At 35.4% G+C, this 17,697-nt stretch overlaps 1 pseudogene; it reads right to left on the bottom strand.

Annotated features, from left to right (window-relative positions):
- Positions 1-772: 772 nt before the first annotated feature.
- Positions 773-2,553, bottom strand: LOC129250601 (poly(A) polymerase type 3-like; annotated as a pseudogene).
- Positions 2,554-17,697: the final 15,144 nt, after the last annotated feature.

Raw genomic sequence — 17,697 nt, 5'->3', positions numbered from 1 at the left:
AGAGAAGCATTCGAAAAGCTAAAATTATTGATTGGTAGTCATCCCATTTTGAGATATCCAGATTTTGAAAAAATGTTCACATTAACCACAGATGCCTCCAATTATGCGATTGGAGCCGTTCTATCACAAGAAGGACATCCGGTTTGTTTCATTTCAAGCACCTTGAATAATCATGAAAGAAATTACGCAGCAACGGACAAGGAATTTTTGGCAATATTATTGAGCGTTAATTACCTAAGACCCTACCTCTACGGGAGAAAATTTAAGATCTTAACGGATCACCAAGCAATTAAGTTTTTACATGCAAAGTACAAAGGAAGGGACATGTCGCCAAGACATCAAAGATGGATTTTAAAATTGGGTGAATATGATTTTACGATCGAGTATATTAAAGGAAAAGAGAATAGAGTCGCGGACTTCCTGAGTAGATTGGAACATGTTAATGAAGAAAATGTTCGTAAAAACTGGGATAATGAATCAGATTTTGATATAATAGATAATGTGGAGGACGAAAATGTTTCAATAGCAACAATCCATTCAGCAGATGAAAATTTGCACGATCACTTCTACATTAAGGAAGAAATAGTAAACTGTTGGTTTGATTTATTGAAATAGACTGAAAACATAAGCAAGCGCGTATATGAATTCAGGAATGTATACAGTAATGAATACAGGAAGAGAAAAAAGAGATGAGGATAAAGAAATAGTGATGGGAAGTGTTGCCACATTTATATATTTCCAACACTCCTTCTCAACACTTTACATAAACATACTAAAATATTCCCATCTCTTTAGAGAATTTTACATGCTTTGATTTATGTAAATTTTTCGTTAACATAACTGACATCATATTATTTGTTGAAATATAACTTAAATCTATTTCCTTGTTGCTGTACATCTGCCGGATATGATGAAATTTGATGTCGATATGCTTGCTTCTTGCATGATAAGTTGGATTCTTTACTAGACTTTGCGAACTCAGATTGTCGCTGTTGATTACTGTTGGTCCACTCTGCCCAAAACCCATTTCTTTTAAAAGTTTCACTTCAATATTCATCCCATCTCTCAGCATTTTTTTATTTACCGCATGCTGGGTAATACGTTCGGCGAAATATATATATATATAAAACTCTCCGTAAGGTCCACTTTGGAGTTCTTCTCTTTGTATTCGAATTCTAAACCGATGAACAGCATCGAACAGAATGGTGCCGTACCGACTGGTGGATTGCCGCTCGGCTCATTCTCTTTGCCGCTGTTACTTTGAGTGGGGACGTCGCCTTTCTTGTAAACAAAACATGTAGGATTTGCATGGACTAAGGACATGTGGTGTTTATGCTGTACATCATCTACCAATAGACGAATCTTTGACTGGACCAAGCCACACCACTGCAGCTGATCTTCACTGGTTTGCGATGTCACCAGAACCACAATAAAATGATGATAACTATAAAAGAAGCTAGGCGCCTCGAAGAGTAGATCCCATGGAGCGCCATCAGACATAATTTCGTTCATGGTGGCCATTCCTCTATTCAATTCATTAATTATAACCTTCTTTGTTGCCTCCGACACATTAAATGCGGAGTTGTACTGTCGATATGCGGGCGTAATGATTGGCATTAGATGAGAACACAAAGCCGGTGATTGTAAATTAACAATGTCAGGCCGCTTGAGCAGCACTGGATCTGGCCATCTCCAGCGCGAGAACATATTAAAGAATTTCTCCACTAGCGTAGAAGCTGTTGCATTTGGATAAAATTGGCATGTGTGAGCCACTAAAATTGCCCAAGTTATACAGCCAAAGTAGCCCAAGGAATTAGAATATATTCCATGCTTTTTTGCCCATAATTTAATCGAACGCAGCGCTAAGCGAAAATTCTCTCTATTCGGCACTAGCTCCATTATCTCGTCAGTCACTCGACAGCCATTTAAACTGAGCACCGATTGAGGATCTGAATCTTTAAGTAGATTATCGTCACGTATATCAAAATCCTCTGGTATCTCTTTGGGTGAAAGACGCGCAAATAACAAATCAATTTGAACTCCATCAAATTTCATTTTTATGGCCGGTACAGAGGTATTTTCCACTGAACGACATTCTGTTACTTTTTGCTGCTTCTTTAGCAATCCAAAAAACGACGTAAAAAGCTCCGAGCGTTCAATGTTGCGTGGCGCGACACAGAGGGCATAAATATTAGCGCCCTTATTATGTACACCCAAACGATATGAACCAAAAGTGTAAATTTTTCCTCCGAGTTTTTTCGCATCTGCTTTGGACATGTTTTTTGCCATTGATACATTTTTAATCCACTTCCTCACAAGCATATTAAGTTTAGTCAAAATCTTTGTACGATGACTTAGTTCATCTGGAGTCTCGAACACATTAAATGCTTCCAATGCTTTGAGTAGAGCGTTGGTTTTCTCTTCAGGATGTGACTTTTTCCAACCAATGCCCGATGTCTCGGTGGGCGTTTGCTGCTGATGCGGTGAGTCGTTTTGGCTGCTTGCTTCGCTAGAGTTGTAATTGCCATATCTGGGATTTTCGTACGCGTACATGTTTTTAGTTCTTAAATAGTCTTTTTCGACACACAAATAGTATACCAATCTCACTAGCTCAAACCGATAACTGACTGTACTTGCCGCTATGCGATATACCGTTTGCAACGCTTGCTCCTTTTCTGTTCTGAAAACTTCCAGACGAACATGTCTTTGCATGCATCAACGCTTCTGTACTTTTTTCGTACTTTTCTGTACAGGCGCTTTGCCGCGCTCCTTCTTCTAGCAATTTTACTTTTAATGCATTGAATGATGGTAATGCGTCTCGCGTTTCCATTGCAACTACAAAATTTTCAAATTGCGATGGTAGACTTGATAATAAAATTATCACTAACATTTCTTTTGGGAATTTCTACATCTATTTCTGCAAGGCCTTCCCGAATCGCACAAAAATCGTTTAAATGGTTTGCTACAGAAGCCCCTTCAGACATATTGAGATGCAATAGCTTTTTAAATAATAAAATTTTTCGCGCCGGCCCTTTTGGTTGATGAATTTCACGGAACTTATTCCATGCTGCCATTGCACACGTTAAATGTTTAACATGGTTTATTTGCGACGGTTTAACACATAATAAAATTGAAGCCAATGCTTTTTCATTTTTCGTATCAAACGCCACTTTTTCCGCAATTGACATAATCTCTAATTTTGCCTCACGGCCACACACTACTCCCCAAAGATCAGTGTGTACTAGGACACTTTTCATTTGAACCGACCACGACGTGTAATTGGAATCGTCCAATTTTTCGATTTGAAAAAAAACGCACTCATTTTGCTTATGCTCTAATACACCGACGAACAGTATAAGTATGCTTTCAGTTTTTTTTTCAAATAATTTGTCTCTGTAACTTTAAATATCGACGCACAATATTTAACACAATGATATACAAGCAAAGCGTTCGCGCAAGTCTATTTCACAATTTTCAAATTAATGCCGACACACAGCAATGCACTGGGCCCATAACCTGTTGGTTTGATTTATTGAAATAGACTGAAAACATAAGCAAGCGCGTATATGAATTCAGGAATGTATACAGGAATGAATACAGGAAGAGAAAAAAGAGATGAGGATAAAGAAATAGTGATGGGAAGTGTTGCCACATTTATATATTTCCAACATAAACAAGTATAGGACACAAATTATATTAACAAACAATAAAGTTGAAGAATTACAGGAATTACATATAAAAAGGATAATATATATAGCGGAAAGTGATTTTGAAGTAATGGGACAAATATTTAGAAAGTATATCACTAAAGGTAAAGTAGGAATATTTTCTGAACTTTCAGACAGAAGCTATAACATAGTTCAAGAAAATTGATAGAAATGTTTTCCAACGATAAACAAATTAATTTCACTAAGTGTACTACAAGGGCTAGAGATATAGAAACAGAAGTAGAAGCAGTCAAGCAAATATCATTGTATCACGTTAGGGAAAGCATGCATTCAGGGATAATCAAAACATATAACCAACTTAAGAATAAAATTTACTATCCAAAACTCATGGAGGTAATTCAATTGGTGATTAATCAATGCGAGATATGCCAAGAAGTCAAGTACGATAGAAAACCAATAAAACCTAAATTTTTAGTCACAGAAACACCCTCAGACAAAAATGAGATCATTCATATAGACACGTATGTAATGAAAAGGAATTATTTTCTAACGGTAATAGACAAATTTTCTAAATTTGGGGCGGCATACCCGTTAAACGATAGAAACCACATTACTCTTATCGAGCAATTAGAAGATCATTTTGTCAAAAAAGGAAAACCAAAGAAAATAGTGGCAGACAATGAATTTAACACAATCCGAATAAAAGAATTTTTAGAAAAAGAGAACATTGAGTTACATCTAACTAAACCCAACAGTCACACGGGTAATGCAGACATAGACCGTTTGCATAACACAATAGCCGAACAATTCAGGATATTATATAAATTAGAGAAAAATATTCCAATAAAACAATTGATTCAAAAAGCAATTAGAAGTTATAATGAGCGCCACCACTTAAGCATTAATTCAATCAATGCCAAGGCAAAATAGGCAAAGACGAGGACTAATTAATGGAAGCATACAAAAATGGTTATTTGGGACTATGGACGACGAAGACAGACAAAACATACAAAAACAGTTGTTCAATATTGATGAAATTGTTAACAACAATAATCAACAAATTATAATTAATGACTATTTTAATATAACTATAAATCATTTAAAAATGGTAATTACAAATGACAGAAAAAAATTCAAGAAGAACTAAATTCTATAAGTAAATTTGTAGAAATAGAAAATAATAAAAGTAGATATTTAGAGCAATTAAGTAATATACAACTAATAAAGAGTAGAATAGAGCATTTGCAAGATAATGTAATTTCTGCAAAACATGATTTGGTACATCCAAGTATTCTAACCAGTAACGAAATTAAAAAATACAATATCGATTATAATAAGTTGAAATATATACAGTGTGGTACAACATTTGTTAATGGGACATACTTAGTTTAGGAGTAAAAATACCTAAAAATTTCATAATTGTTAAATTAAGAACTATTGTTCCACTATCTAATATTCACAATAACGAAATAGATGCTATTATAGAAAAAAGCTTCGAGTTTGAAAATAAAACATATAGATTTGAAGAAAATAAGCATTTAAAAGACTTAAAATTAAGCACTCATTGTATAATAAAAAATAACTGTCAACTAGTAAGTAACAAAGATTTTGAAATTATACAACTAGATATAGACACAATTATAATTAATAATGCATTGAATGTCAGTGTTAATGAAACTTGTAATTCGGAAAGAGTTATGTTAAACGGAAATTATTTAATAAATTTCAGTAACTGTTCAGTAAGAATTAAAGACTATTATTTTTCAAACACTATCAAAAATATAAAAGAAAAACAAATTATCGAAAATCCAAATAGAGAATTTTACACATAAATTTTCCTTTCAAGAAATTGAATTACAACAAAAAAATAATGTAAAGAATATTAAAGCGTTAGATTATCATACAAAATTAACATATGGATGTAACTTTTTTATAATAATTGTAGTACTTATTTAAATTCTAACTAAACATAAACAGATAAAAATAAAATTAAATAAAAGAATTCAGGAGAATTCTAATCTAAGGGAGGGAGAAGTTATATATATAAAACCAAGCACTAACACTATAGATGAATTGATTGCAAATATAATTAAAGAAAAAGTGTAATACTAAACCTATTTCCGATTTGTTTACAGAAATTACGATTAAATTCATAAATCAAAATTATTTTTCGGTCGCAATTCCAAGAATCGCAACCGTCCCAAATTAACTAACTTCACTGTCTGCTTACAATAAATTTCCGTTCCCACACGAAAATGCAATATTAATAAGTAACACAACAATTTTTTATAAACCAATGTAATTAGCAAGTAAGAAAACAAAATTGTAAAATATACCGAGTAAGCAAATATGTACACATACATATGTAAGCTTTGATTTTACCTTAAGTAAAATAATAAAGTTAGTCTTGTTCCTCCCGTTCATTGGAATAGTTGTCAAACTTAACTAAATTGAAATAGTATAGAATAAATAAAGTTTATAAGTAAAATAAAAAGAAAACAAATTTAGTTTTTTTTATGTCAACCGCGATCCGGTAACGAAATTTGCGCGCACCAGACGATCATCAGCTGTGGTCGTCGAGCATTTAGAAGACATATTTACATACATATATGGGTGTAAACATATGTATATACCTAGCCGCGACCATTTGACATGTTAAAAATTCACGATTCAACAAATATTGGCAAACATTTCTGTAGGAAATATTCCAGTATTGACTATTTTGATTTGATTTCTTCAATCTTAGAAGTAAATTTTTGTCATCGATGAGAAAAATTGGCATATGGGCCACTCGTTTTATAAATGAAAGTACTTTGTTTATAGAAATATAAGCTCGAGCTTTTCAATGAATTTGTTTTTGTTGTGCTATACAATTGAAACTGTTCAGCAGTCAAAAACTGGGCAGTGCCAATGTACTTATACAGAATTCACTGTAATCAGCTCTGTTAAGAACTTCCCCTCTGTCGAGCTGAGCGAGGTGAAAAAGTCTTCGCGGTTTCATTTAATTTTTGACAATCACACTGTTCGTAGCCCGTGAGAATTCTCTATACATTAACGTTCCCTGCGATTTGCTCGATAATCATTTTTGGTTAGAATGAGAAGGTTGCTGTAGAACTGCATAGTAATTACGCGACCTCCCTCCGGAATCGGAGGTCATTCTCTCCCGCCAATTTATTAGATGGTTAGAGTTTGAAAAATACGGTGAATAAAAATATAAAAGAAAGCACACAACTGTGAAAGTTAATCAATGAACGGCCCCGCCGCGTTGATATAAGTATATATGAAAAACAACGGGATCACTACTATAGAAACACGTCTGTACCATAGGTGCATTCCATTGTTACGTACAGACAAGTTCAACTAATTTTACGGTTTATATTACATATAGCACTTAATTGTTTTATCAGGTATATACTTTTTTTTCTCTAATTTAATAGATTATATACTAGTCTTTAATAGTGCGAAGAAACATTTAAAAAAAGTCATGAAATACTGAAGAAAAATGTAAACAACCCACGTCACGTACGGGACACATCAAGTCAACCAACATTCGAAATCGTTATAGTTTTATTCAGATTTCAGCGAATATATTACAGGTGCATAAAAAGTGTCTTCGAAGGAAATTATAACTAAGAATCAAGCTTACTACTAGCAAAAAAAAAAATTATTTAAAACACATATCTATAATTCAAAAACATTTTTTTATATTTGTCATGTACAGACAAGTCGCGTCACGTACGGGACATAGTTCAACTTAAATCTATAATATAGGTAAAAATCAATAGGTAAATACAGTTTTGTCTTGGGAAAGGCCATGTTTTCTGCACTCCACAAATGGAAGTTGGAAACTCCAGTTATCGCTTTGGCATTGTCCCACGGCGATGCACTTTTAATCCTTTTATAAATTTCAGAGGATGGCACATAAATCACACGGGTTTTTGTGACTAATTGAGAAGCTACATCAGAAAAGTCCTTTGGAAAAGGGCCTTTTGTACTTTTCACTCAACATTGATGTTAGTTTAACCATATAACGGTTCTTAAATTCCTATGAAGGGCCGTCACTCCAAATAATTTCCGCTGAAAGTAAGTCTTCATTTTCTTTATGCATCAAGTCAAACAACTTATTGATGAAAACAAAAACTGTATCCTTGCCTTTCGAATTTCCATCTGAGCATATAAGATATGTTTGGCAATTGCCTTTGTAAAAACTTGCAGCAGTAAATAAAAGAACACTTGCACTGCACATTTTCATTGCGTTGGCCTTTTTGAAATTCACCGGCTTGAACTCGTTTTAAATTAACATGCTTCATCATAATATGGATAGAATCAATCAATTTTTCTTTAAGTTCACCTGAACTTGTTTCGTGGTTTACTAAACGTAGTTTATTTTCTGAGTTTTTCCCCATTCCTTCCATACACAGATTGTACTTAAATCCATAGAAATTAATATTTTTTTGCCATCAGAACAAGTATCAAATTCATTTTTCCAGCACTTCGAATCCAAAGAAGGATCACATAAAATCATGGTCCACCAGTCGTTACAATAATTTTGTTTCAAACCTTTCAATTTGAATATAAAATTTTCATGAGTTAAACATTTGCACTGGTCTGAAGGTGTGTCTTTCACTAGCAAAACGTTTTTCGGTCTTAGACTACAAAATTTTGAAAATCCAATTTCGATATTAGGAAAAAATTCTTTAAAAATGAAAAAGGCTTCTCGTAGGTACAAAGTCAAATAATGCTTTTGACACTTCTTCTTAATGCCGTTTTCCCAAACAACGATGAAATCATTTGCGCCTGGATAGTAAAATGCCTTCACATCGTCATAACGTGTATCGTCACCTGATATGCTAATGTTTCGGCTTTCTGCTAGAGCAATGTTCATTTTACGCGCTAGTTCTGTAACAACCGCTTTTTTCTTTCTTGGTGATTGAGGCAGTGCTTATAGATACTTTTGAACAGCTTTAGATAAAGTCTGTTTCGACTTGTACGGAGATTCAGTACAGTACTTTATTGAAAATCTACTGATTCTCTAAGTTCAACCCGCTTTTTTGCCCTTTGCAATCTCTTCTTATCCCTTTCCTTATGGGAAATTGCTTTTAACTCACCTCCACGCAATCTTTTAGTCTCATAAGCGGTAAAGTTTGGATCTTTCTCTTTTTGCTTTTTTCGAAATTTTCGCATGCGGCTAGCACTGGTTGATGGTTGTGGTCGCTCATTTTTGCGTTATTGAGATTTGCAGTACAAAAAAGGGCTTTGTTTATTACAAACGCCAGTAAAAGTTGAAGATGTCAGATAACTTATTCTTCGGCGTCACGTACAGACACTTTATTATCACCAAGAATATATTGTAAGCAAAGCGATTTAAAACAAAATTGTTTCACCAGTTTTTAGACCGCTAAAAGTTAGCTGTTAACAGAAAAATTCAATTTGTATAGTAGAGTTGTTTTACAATTATTAATATGTAGAAAAAGGAATTAAGCGTCACGTATGGGACACCGAAACTTACCTTTCCGTTATGATTAATTTCTTATCAAAAAAACACTTAACCAAAAAAATGAGTATGCAATTAAATACAGCGGACCATACACTATAACTAAGAATAGAAATCTAGTTTCTATCTGATAAACAATAGCGGCAGCGACCTCGCAAAAAGTTGTGTAAAGACTAATGAAAAAATCCGACTTGTTGTTACTCTCAATAAATAACGGTATTTACAAAAAATGAGACATACTCACATACAACTTCTATAAATTATTTTAGATGAGAACATAATCTCACTATGTACGTGCAATAATATATAAAAAATGCATATTTGTAAAACAGTTCAGAGTTCCACTTTCTCATGGAATGCTCCCATAGATGACTAGATGCGAAATTCTTTTTCTCGTGAGAGCGCTGAAAATTGTGCATTTTTTATAACATTCGTCAGTAATGCCACACTGGAAAAAACATTGAATGGGTATTCTTTAAACAAAGGTTGGGAGTTTTTAATTTACACACCACCATTGAAGTTAGTATACAGTGCGCGATTGCCCAGTAGCCTTATTTCACCCGTATACACCTACATATAATAAAAATAAGCACAATCAGCATACAATAAACAAATATGCAAAAAAATCAAAAATATTCAAATAGAATTATTCAAAATTGATATACAAATGCTATATAATAATAATAAAGTAATGAACTCGAAAATGTATAAATAAATACATAAATATTGCATTTTTTTAATATAAGAATAAACTAAAACAGATAACCTTTAAGTTCTTATTACCTAAAAATAGTTAAGTATCATAATAATTAAGTATGTTTGCAAAATATTTCAAACTTAATTTCAATTCCCTTACCTACGCTTTTCAACCATAGAATACTTACATATGTACAAATTTACAGACATTTTTCAATTTAATTACATGTATGTAAAATGTATTCATATATGTACAACTTTTCTATTTTCGACTGTTCTTTATTAATATCCAATCTCAACTAAGAACTATGTTCTTACAATCTACCCTAAATCCCTACTTGCGGTGTAGCTATTCAACGATGAGTTGCATTCCTCAAGCTGCCCAAAGGCACGTACGTTAATTGACGATCAGCTTGACCGCTGTGAAGTTTATTTACAAAATCCAAAAGCCAAGCAGGCGTGGGAGTAAGCTGTACGATCTAATTACAAAGAGCCAGTAACGTGGGAGTGATTCAAGGGAATCATCAAACCTCTGTTTTAGCTTTGCAAGTGTGCAATGCGCTAACTTCCTCTACTGCCCTCTGAGTTTTTACTTTATTACTTGCTAATTTGTTTCTGCGGTGGATGAAAAAAATTGCTATTGCGATCAATAATAATGGAGGAAAAGAAAAAATCGTCCACAACAAATTACGATGGACAGATATACCCTCCTTCAATTCGTGAATGCGAGAGATGTTGTCGATATAAATTTGGCGCAAATATGGTAGGGACAAACTCGTATGGTGTTCCAAGTAATTAATGGATACGGTTTTTGGAGGATGTGGTTGGATAGAAGTCGGTTCCCTTTTTGTCACGTAAGTTGTATCATTTATGGTGATAGAGTCACGAAAAAGAAGCAGATACGTTCCCCTTATTTCCAAATTTCGTTGATCAAATATTGTCGTTGGTTGCACGTTGTTAAGAATAATGATGCCCTCTTCTATTTTTTGTAACTGATGGTATGTGATATGCCGATTCTGATGAACAATTAGCTGTGTTATTATTTAGCATCTGACCCAAGCAATCTGAGTGAGCCAGTTTGCACACTTTAGCTACGAAAGTGTCATTGCAGTTCTCGAGTGCTTGAAACGTATCGCTACATTTTGCCTCAAGCGTGGTCTCTAGCTTTACGATACTGTTATTATGGACTACAGGATAGATTTTTAGGAATTGACAGAAACTTGTAACCTTAGGAACCTTAAGAATATAGAAAACTAGCAAACCCCGCCCGCTTCGCTGGGCACACTAAAATAGAATAGATATGGTTTAGAACAGAAAAGATATGGTTTTCATATTATTTATTTCTTTATTCTTTATTCAAGCGCTTTGGCATAAACAATATTTTTTGTTTTTCTATTTGTTTTTGAGTAAATATATAATGTTGTTGGCTTCCCAACACGTAAACAGCCAACGTATTGTTGACCATGGGTGAATACTGGTTCTTCTAAATTCATCCCGCATATTTCTAAAGTTTGCCCTTGTGATTTATTGATAGTTATTGCAAATGCTAAACGAATGTGCAGTTGCAAACGCTTGAATTCAAATGGCAATTCAGGTGGAATCATTGGAATTCTCGGTATTAGAACGTCTTCATTCTTGAATTTGCCAATTAAAGCACTTATCGACAGCTTTCATTTGATGCCCACATTGTACATACACAACCAAAGGTTACCCGGGTCCACGTTTTGACCTATATCTCGAGACCCTAGCCACGGAGCGGCATGAAAAATACTCTGTACTAAAGCATTCACCAACAGCTTCCATTTGATATCCATATTGTACAAACACATTCTAGGTTCCACGTTTTGGTCTCTATATCGAGACCCTAGTCACGGAGCGGCATGAAAAATACTCTGAACTAAAGCATTCACCAACAGCTTCCATCTGATATCCATATTGTACAAACACATTCTAGGCTCCACGTGTGCGTCTCTATCTCGAGACCCTAGTCACGGAGCGGCATGAAAAATACTCTGAACTAAAGCATTCACCAACAGCTTCCATTTGATACCCATATTGTACATACACGTCCGAAGGTTACCCGGGTCCACGTTTTGACCTATATCTCGAGACCCTAGTCATCAATAGGTATGAAAATTACCCCGTATTAAAGCACTTATCAACAGCTTTCATTTGATATCCATATTGTACAAACACATTCTAGGGTCCACGATTTGGTCTCTATCTCGAGACCCTAGTCACGGAGCGGATGGAAATACTCTGAACTAAAGCATTCACCAACAGCTTCCATTTGATACCCATATTTTACATACACATCCGAAGGTTACCCGGGTCCACGTTTTGACCTATATCTCGAGCCCTATCCACCAATAGACATCCAAACTATACGTAAACCATCTTCAATACCTACTTAACAATGTGTGTAAGTTTGGTTTAATTCGGTGCAAAGACACGGCCGGTTAGCGAACACACACAAAAAGTTGACTTTATTTTATATATAAGATAGCAAACTCGGCCCGCTTCGCTGGGCACACTAAAATAGAATAGATATGGCTTAGAACAGAAAAGATATGGTTTTCATATTACTTATTTCTTTATTCTCATATTATTTATTTCTTTATTCAATACCACGTTTTGGTCTCTATCTCGAGACCCTAGTCACGGAGCGGCATGAAAAATAGTCTGAACTAAAGCATTTACCAACAGCTTCCATTTGATACCCATACTGTACATACACATCCAAAGGTTACCCGGGTCCACGCTTTGACCTATATCTCGAGACCCCAGTCACGGAGCGGCATGAAAAATACTTTCAACTAAAGCATTTACCAACAGCTTCCATTTGATACCCATATTTCACATACACATCCGAAGGTTACTCGGGTCCACGTTTTGACCTATATCTCGAGACCCTAGTCACGGAGCGGCATGAAAAATACTCTGTACTAAAGCATTCACCAACAGCTTCGATTTGATATCCATATTGTACAAACACATTTTAGGCTCCACGTGTTGGTCTCTATCTCGAGACCCTAGTCACGGAGCGGCATGAAAAATACTCTGTACTAAAGCATTCACCAACAGCTTCCATTTGATACCCATATTGTACATACACATCCGAAGGTTACCTGGGTCCACGTTTTGACCTACATATATCTCGAGACCCTAGTCACGGAGCGGCATGAAAAATACTCTGAACTAAAGCATTCACCAACAGCTTCGATTTGATATCCATATTGTACAAACACATTCTAGGCTCCACGTGTTGGTCTCTATCTCGAGACCCTAGTCACGGAGCAGCATGAAAAATACTCTGAACTAAAGCATTCACCAACAGCTTCCATTTGATGCCCATATTGTACATACACATCCGAAGGTTACCCGGGTCCACGTTTTGACCTATATCTCGAGCCCTATCCACCAATAGGCATCCAAACTATGCGTAAACCATCTTCAATACCTACTTAACAATGTGTGTAAGTTTGGTTTAATTCCGTGCAAAGACATGGCCGGTTAGCGAACACACACAAAAAGTTGACTTTGGCCCCTATTATGAGCAACATTCGATCTTCGACTGTAGTCGAAAGTGCTGATCGAACGAATTTTCATTTGGTATTATGGTGCTCATTCGTTGAAGAATAGGACTATTGTGAATTTCGATCGCTCGACGCATTTACAATAGATAATTTTTTCCCAGCTGATACAGCATATCAAAATAAAAGAAAAAGCGATTGTGTTGAAATTCTTTGCTAACAACATTTTTAAAAGTTAAAAAAAGTATTTTTTGTGAAAATGAGCACAACGGAGTTGTGGTTCGACGATTCATCGGACGATGAAAGATTAGTGGAACTAGCTAGAAGTAGAAAACAGTTGCGGGGCGCATCCAACTCCCTAGAAATGGCTTCCACTGAGTAAGTTTAGAATTTTCAAAATGTGTTGACGTACTTAATATTACAGAAATTTCCTTACAGTTATCCGATGAGACCCTCAACGATGATGCTGAAGATATTGAAGTGGAGTCAAATAACGGAGAAGCAAAAAACATGAGAAATGATATTCTTAGAATATTAAAGAAAAATTTAAAAAGTATTAAATAGAAACCTTTACGCCACAATTTCTGTTTCATTTTTGTTATAAATTTTCTTTATTCAATTATTCGCCATTCGAAAAAATGTATTTCAGTTCCTCTACGTATTTCAGCCCATACCTGCCAAGGGAAAATAAAAATGTATTTCTATAAACATCACAAAAAAAAAAAAAAACATTATTAACCTTAATCCATTTTGCTGCCGTTCTAACTGGTGGTATCAAGCAATTCAGCTCCGTTGTAAATTCCTCCCATTTTTTTCCTGCTTGTACTTTGGTGGAAATCCCTTTTGCGAATTGTGGATTCTCTTCCATTAATGCAACTAGCCTTTCTAATTGCTGTTTGGTACTCACGACTTTCGACCTGCATAAAATTAACAAAATTAGTATATATTTATCATTTGGTTACTATAAAACAATAAATAATCGCAAACAACTTACATTTTAACAAGTTTTCCCACAATACGCTACACAATCGAAAGCAAAATTGCATTCGACTGTAAATTCGGTATACAACGAAAATTTGGACAGCGTTGCACCGCTCATAATACCAAATTGACATTCGATTTTCGATCTTCGACAACCAACGAATATCGAAGATCGAATGCAACTCATAATAGGGGCCTTTATTTTATAACTATATAAGATGACATCAGAACTTTGCAAAATTGTTACCTTAGATACTAAAAGTAAATTACTTAAACTAAAGGGTAACTGTTCGGAATTGAACGCTTGATCCAAAGCAAGTGGATTTATGATATTACTTTTTGTTGTTTTCTATTAACATGCTTTCCTTTGTCAAGAGCAGTTCAAAATCCTCGTGGTCCGGGGTACCGGCTATAAATTTCAGGGCGGACCCCAGAAAGTCTATTGACCTTGCAATTCTCCTAGGTATTTTCAAAGTGCGAATTATGTGTAGTATTTCCTCGCCTTGTTGTTTCAAAATATTTTCGTTCACTACCTAATTTTTTCATTTTGATGTGAACCATCGGCTTTCGTAAGCTCTCTGGCGATAATCTGTTAAGTTGGTGGTGTGCACGAGGTAAATGAATTCATTATAAATAGCCACATTTCCCCGAGGAATGGTGATAACTTGTGAGGAGGTGTAGTCAATTAAATTGGCTCTAGTGACGGAGACTAGGGCAAGCGGCAATCTGAAATTGATTTTATCGTAAATTACTTTTATGAATTTTCCTACCTTCTATCTGTACTGTTGTACCTAAATCTCTTTCTACTATTTTTTCCACGAACACCTTCTCAAATTTACTTCCCAATCGCTTATTTCGACGAAGAAACACCTTTTCACCAGGCTGATATGTTTTGGTTATTCTTTTCTCATTCAATCTATTCAATACCAAATTCTGGGCTCTTAATAATTTATCTCTAATTTCCCCAAATTTCTCCGCTGGGCAGTTCTGCAAAATTTCGATTGGTTTCGAATCTACAACCGAGTAAATTGTTCTGTTGTACTTGTAAGCAGCAATATCAAATCTTTAACCTCGCTTATCTGCTGCTGTGCCTCCCCGCATCTGGCTATTTCCAAAAGGGTTGAATGAAACTTTTCGACCTGTCCGTTGCTTTCGCTATGTAAGGTGGGTACGAAAAACTGTTCTATAGAGAAATGATCGCGTAGCATGTTTCTAATTAAATTTGAAGTAAACGCTCTTTCGTTATCTGTGACAATTGTTTTAGTGTTTTGGAACATACCTAATACCTCTAATAAAGCTTCTTTTATATCAATGGTACATCTTGAAATAACAGGTTTAACAATTGCAAACTTTGAAAACCTATCAACAGCAGTTAAGAATAGCTGCTTTCCAGTAATTAAAATGTCTAAGTGGAGAATTTCTCCTGGGCGCTCTGGGTTCTGAGTTCTCCCAATTTCCGGATTTGGTGGTTTTCTTTGGTATTTATTTTCCAGACAGATCTTACAATTTGATACAGCTGACCTGAGCATTTTCCCCATGTCGGGAAAGTAGTATTCTGATAGAATTTGCTTAAAATTCTCGGACAGAGATCGATGGGCACGGGCATGCTCCATTGCTATTGCTTCCTGTTGATCGTTGGGATTAGTTAGATCGATTACAAATTTTTCCGTATGAATAAATTTAACCCCCGGGAATGCTTCGACAAGAGGTCCCTGGATCTCTGATAGTGTCAGAAGATCGCAACAAAGAGCGTTTGTAACGCTAGGGTTTACGAGTTTCTTGAGATTATGCAACAAATTTACTATTATGTCGTAATTTATAGTATAACGAATTTTCTGAAAAATTATTTTTGTACTTTGGTGATAATGATCCCCCTTCGTCAAAATGAATTGTCTTTTGAATTGGTTTACTGGATACTGGATAGTTTTAATTGTGTTTGAGAGCGATGACTCGCTATGTGCTGTAGCATCTGTGTCACTCATATTATTCAAAAACTGACGGGACAGAGCGTCTGCTACGACGTTGTCTCTGCCGGGTTTATAAATAAATTTTGTCGAAAATTCTTCTATGAACGCACGCTATCGCTTCATTTTTGTATTAGGATTTTTGTTCGAAATGGCGAAAGTTAAAGGCTGGTGGTCTGTGAATATTACGATGTCCTTAATACCGTATAAGTAATGTCGAAGGTTTTTAAGGGCCCACACTATAGCCAAGAGCTCACGCTCGTTGGTTGCATAATTCTCCTCTGTTTTTGATAATGTTCTTGAAATCATTGTAATGGGCCGACCATTCTGGGAGAGGACCGCGCCTAAAGCGCTAGAGGAAGCGTCTGTTGTTAGCTCGAATGTTTTGTCATAATCCGGATAAAACAGCAAAACATCTTCCGATGCCAAAATGCTTTTTACCCTTTAAAATGCTTGAATGGCCTCGTCATCAAGGACTATTTTAGTGTGTTTGGACTTGTGGGTTGACACATGGCCATTCTCCTGCCGAAGATACTTTGTTAATGGTTCGACGATAGACGCATAATCCCGTATAAGCCTTCTATAGTATCCTGAAAGACCCAAGAAAGAGCGTAATGTTCGAAGTGTTTCCGGCTTCCTATAGTCGATTATGTCCTTGACCTTATTTGGACATGTTTTCATCCCTTTTCAAGAGACAATAAAGCCAAGAAACTCAACATCATCTTTAAAGAATTTAGTCTTTGCTGCTGAAACTCGCATACCGGCCCTTTCCAACCTCCCCAGTATCTTATCGACATGTGGAATATGAGACTTTTCGTCCCTTGAAAAGATGATTATATCATTCATATAAACTTGGCAACTTTGGCCAATGTCGTCTCTCAAGACATCATCAATAGCCCGTTGAAAGATACTGGGCGCATTCTTTAAACCGAATGGCAATCTATTAAATTCATATTTGCCATTGTTAATGCTGAAGGCTGTTTTTTCGCGGTCCTTCTCCTCAAGGATTATCTGGTGGAATCCAGACTTTAGATCTAAAGTAGTAAAAAATCTGGAACTGTCCAGGTTTGCCAATATGGTAGAAATATCTGTTATAGGATATTTATCCGCAATCGTTTTTTCGTTTAATTTTCGATTACCATGTGGAGCTTTTGTTTACCATATTCATCCAGGCCTTTTTTATTCACTACATGGACCGGAGAGTTATACGCCGAATAAAACTTTCTGATAATTCCCTCCTTCAGCAATATTTCTATTTCCTTATTAATTAATCCTGCCGCCGAAACCGGGTATGGATAAGATTGGGTGTAAATTGGTTCCGAGGAAGTGGTACGAATTTTAGCTTTGACCTTAGTAATAAA

This window comes from Anastrepha obliqua, chromosome 6, assembly GCF_027943255.1.
Source record: "Anastrepha obliqua isolate idAnaObli1 chromosome 6, idAnaObli1_1.0, whole genome shotgun sequence".
Classification (NCBI taxonomy): Eukaryota; Metazoa; Arthropoda; class Insecta; order Diptera; family Tephritidae; genus Anastrepha; species Anastrepha obliqua.
Note: the sequence above shows the minus strand (reverse complement) of the source record. Positions and strands in the feature narration are given on the sequence as shown.